Below are 5,052 nucleotides of genomic sequence, written 5' to 3' on the forward strand. Positions count from 1 at the left end.
AGATGTAGGACACCATCTTGCTGAAATTCCTACCCCTGGCATGGCGCTGTAGAATCAGGAATAATTCCCCTAGATTCCAGCTGCTCCCAGGAGAGGAAAGGAGTTGGTTTGCTTTTCCAACTCAACTTTTCTGAGGGGGATGTCCCTGGAGAACTGGCTTCTGTCTGGCCAGTCTTGGAGGTCTGGTACAGTTTACTGCCAGGCGGATGACATAAATGGTGGTTGTAGCCTGGCATGAACCAGTCTGAAGATGCTCCCCCTGCTCTGCACAGAGATAGCAGACAAATACAGCTGCCTGACTCTCCCTGGAGAGTTGGTAGAGGCCCTCAGAAACTCCTGTATGAAACCAGTCAGTGAACACCAGGAAAGGTGCCTGCATTTCCCAATGAGCAGACAACAACATGAGGAGAGTCAAGTAAGAAGAAAAAAAATCAAGCTAAGATGTTTCAAACAAAGGAACAAGATAAAACACCAGATATTCACTCAAATGAAATGAAGCTATATGATTTACCTGATGGAGAATCAAAATAACTGTCACAAAGATGCTGAGGTCAAAACTAAAATTTCAACAAAGAGAAAGAATATATGAAAAAGTACCAAACAGGGGTAGGCATTGTGGCACAGCGGGATAGGCTGCCACTTGGGATGCCTGCTTCCCATACTGCAGGACTCCACTGGAGCCCTACACACACACACACACACACCTGTTTCCACTCCAGCTTCATGCTAATGCATCCTGGGGTGGGGGGAGGGCAGTGAATGGTGACTCAAATTGCAGGGCCCTTGCCCACCCACATGCTAGACCCAGATGGAGTTCCTAGCTTCCGGCTTCAGTCTGCCCAGTCCTGGCTCCTGCAGGCGTATGGGAAATGAACCGATGGATGAAAGATCACCTTTCTCTCTGTCCCCCGTGTGTGTGTGTGTGTGTGTGTTGCTGTGCCTTTCAAGTAGATGAAAATTAACAAATAAAACATTTTTAAAAGACCCTACCAATTTTTTTTTAAAGTATCAAATTATGGAGCTGCAGAATATAACTGAATTTAAAAAAAAAATCACTCGAGGGGTTCAACAGTAGACAAGATCAAGCAGAAAAAGGAATCGGCAATCCGGAGGACAGACAGGAATGATTCAGTCCGAAGAGCCAAAAGAAAGTAGGAGAGGAAGAGTGAAGAAGTCCTAATCGCCTAGGAGACGTCATCGAGCAGACCAACAGACTCAGGAGAATTCTAGAAGAAAGAGAGGCAAAGAAATGAGCAGAAAAGCACTTAAAGGAAACAGTAACTGAAAACTTGCCAAATCTGGGGAATGGGACACACGTCCAGTCCAGGAAGACCAGTACAGAACGAGTACGATTACACTACACAAACCCACAGCAGACACACTCTTACCAGATTGCCCAAAGTCAGGGAGAACTCTGAAAGCACCCAGAATAGAGCAAGTTACCGCACACAGCGGCAGCCCTGTAAGGACAGCAGGGAACTTTCCAGCAGAAACACTGCAAGCCAGGAGGGAACGAAATGTAGATCCCAAGTGCGGCGGAAAGAGGCTGCCCACCAGCAACACAGCACCTGTGTTTGAAAGAGATCGACTTCTCCAACAAAAACTGAAGGACTTCGTTACCCTTGGACTTGCCTTACAATAAATGCCCGAGGGCCTCTTCAAGTTGAAACTAAGGAACACTAACGAGCAGTAAAATAGCTTAGGCAAGTGTGGAGCTCGTTGCTAACGTGCAATACATAGAAACATGCTGAATACTGTCTCACTGTGATTGTGGTGAGCAAATCACTTCAATTCTAGAATAAAAGTTAAAAGAGAAAGGGACTTGGGCCAATGCTCTGGCACAGGGGGTTCAATCACTGCCCACGTGCTGACATCCCGTATGAGTGCAGGTTTGAGGACTTGCTGCTCTACTTCTGATCCAGCTCCCTGCTGATGTGCCTGGCAAAACAGAAGATGGGGTAAGTACTTAGGTCCCTGCCACCTCCATGAGAGACCTGGATGGAGTTCCAGGCTCCTGGCTTTGGCCTGGCCCAGCCCTGGCCATTGCAGCCATTTGAGAAGTGAATTAGTAGATGGAAGATCTCTCTCTTTCTCTGTCTCTGTCTCCCCTTCTCCCTTCTCATTGTGTAACTGTGCCTTTCAAATAAATAAATAAATCTTTTAAAACAAGTATTAAAAGTAACTACAGCTAAAATATGCTTAAAGATCTATAACATGAATAGATTAAATTATAATAATAAAAACATAAAGCAGGGGGACTGAGAGAAGTTAAGCATATAATTTTTACGTGCGATTGAATTTAAGTTGTCATTAACTTGAAACAGATGGTTATAACTCTAAGTTATTTTATGTAAACCCCAAGTAACCACCACCATCACCAAAAAAAAACAACAAACAAACAAACAAAACCAAAACCACAACCCAGTACTAAATAAAAGAAAAAAAGAAAATCAGTATCATATATACCCTCATCCTCTACAAAAAAAAAAGTCAACAAAAACTAAAGGAAGAGAGAGGGGAAGAGACAGGCCAAAGAACAATAACACTGACAGAAAACAACAAACTGGTAATAATTACTTTAAATGAAGATTAGGGTTAAACCCCCCAAATAAATTTATAAGTATGATCCAATTACATGCTGTCAACAAGAGTCTCACTCTAGATCCAATGACACAGACTGAAAGTGGAAGGATGCAAAAAAGTTGTTCCATGCAAATGGTAAGCAAAAAAATCAAAGGCAACTATACTAATATCAAGCAAAATAGACTGTAAATCAAACATTACAAGAGATTAAGACATTATATAATGATAAAAGAGCCAGTCCATAAGAAAGCTATAACAATTATACATTCATCCACATCAGAATACCTTAATATCTAAAGCACATATTGACAGAATCAAAGGGTAAATACATTATTATATAATAATAGGAAGGAACTTAGTTGCCTCACATTCAGTACCAAATAGAAAATCCAGAGAGAAAATTAGCAAGGACACAGAAGTATGTGAATAACTCCTATAGAATAAATGAACCTGATAGACATATAAAAACAGTCAACACCAAGGCAACAGAATAGAATTTGTCTCAAGAGTATAGAGAACTTTCTGCAGTATAGATCATGGATTGGATTACAAAGGAAGCCTTAATAAATTTAAGAAGATTGAAATTGCACTTTCCCCTCCCCCTCCCTCTCTTCCTCTGTTCTAGAGACAATGAACTGAAACTAGAAATCACAATCATTTTTTGCTTTTTCTCCTTTGGGAGTCAGATATTAAAGACTAAAATAATCAAAATAAGTGCATCCACAGGGAAAATTAGTATGTGATCACACATATCCAGAGAAAGCCACAGGCTCAGAAAAGATCCAAGAAAACCTTAAACTACACCTCAAGCTGGTCTCTGGCATGCAATCAATAGTAATAACAACAACAACAATAACAATAATAATAATAGCTAGTAAATAGAAACAAAAAACCCTCAGCAAATCCTGGTGAAATGGGAGGTGGGTGGGATATGATTTCTAGAATTACCACATTTTTTGTTTTGACTATCCAATTTTCAGCCACAAAAAAATGGCAAGGTACGCTAAAAGGCAAGAAAGTAAGGCCTCTTCAGAGGAAAAAAACAAACAGAAACTTTCCCAGATTAAGACCTTATGACAGGGGCCAGCGCTGTGGCGTAGTGGGTAAAGCCACCACCTGCAGTGCTGGCATCCTCTATGGGCATCAGATGGAGTCCCGGCTGCTCCACTTCCAATCCAGCTCTCTGCTATGGCCTGGGAAAGCAGTGGAAGTGGGGTCCAAGTCCTTGGGCTCCTGCACCCACATGGGAGAACCTGAAGAAGCTCCTGGCTCCTGGCTCCTGGCTTCAGATCAGCTTCGGATCGGTGCAGCTCTGGCCGTTGTGTTCAACTGAGGAGTGAACCAGAGGATGAAAGACTCCTCTCTATCTGCCTCTCCTTCTCTCTCTGTGTAACTTTGTCAAATAAAATAAGTAAATCTTTAAAAAACAAATAAAAAAAGGACTTTATGACAGATCTCCTATGTAGATCCTCTAAAACAAGGATCTCACAGATGCTCAGGGAACTAAAAGAAAAAATGAAGAAAATAAAAAGAAAAAGGCAAAAATTATATAGGATCAAAGTAGAAATTTCAATATAGAAATAGAAAAACATAAAAATAAACAAAAGACATTCTGGAGCAGAAAAATACAATAATAAAGTTTAGAATTCACTAGGGAGATTCAAAGGCAAACATGAGCCCTGAGAAGAAAGAATAAGTGAGCATAAAAATTACTGAGTATGAGGTACAAAAATAAAAAGACTGAACTAAAACAGAATAAAGCCTAAGGGGCCCACGGAGCACCATCCAGCAGGACCAATAAATGCATTGCTGGGGTGTTAGAATGAGGACAGAGAAGAGCAGAGAGAACACTTGAAGTAATTGCCATGTATTATGAAAAAAAATTGTGCCCTCCAAATTTTCATGCACCAAAATAAACTCATGTTTTTAATTTCGTTTTTCCATGTATGTTTTGTAGCACCTCACATATCCAATAAAACTGTCCTTCAGGCCGGCGCCGTGGCTCAACAGGCTAATCCTTCGCCTTGCGGCGCCGGCACACCGGGTTCTAGTCCCGGTCGGGGCACCGATCCTCTCCCGGTTGCCCCTCTTCCAGGCCAGCTCTCTGCTGTGGCCAGGGAGTGCAGTGGAGGATGGCCCAAGTGTTTGGGCTCTGCACCCCATGGGAGACCAGGATAGGCACCTGGCTCCTGCCATCGGAATAGCGCGGTGCGCGGGCCGCAGCGCACCTACCGCGGCGGCCATTGGAGGGTGAACCAACGGCAAAAGGAAGACCTTTCTCTCTGTCTCTCTCTCACTGTCCACTCTGCCTGTCAAAAAAATAAAAATAAAAAAATAAAAAATAAAAAAAAAATTAAAAAAAAAAAACTGTCCTTCAAAACTGAGGAACGAGGAGTGGACATTTGGTACAAAGGTTCAAGTGCTGCTGCCAACATCTCGTATCACAGTGCCTGGTTCAAGTCCCAGCTC

The sequence above is a fragment of the Lepus europaeus genome, chromosome 22 (assembly GCF_033115175.1).
Source record: "Lepus europaeus isolate LE1 chromosome 22, mLepTim1.pri, whole genome shotgun sequence".
NCBI classification, from domain to species: Eukaryota; Metazoa; Chordata; class Mammalia; order Lagomorpha; family Leporidae; genus Lepus; species Lepus europaeus.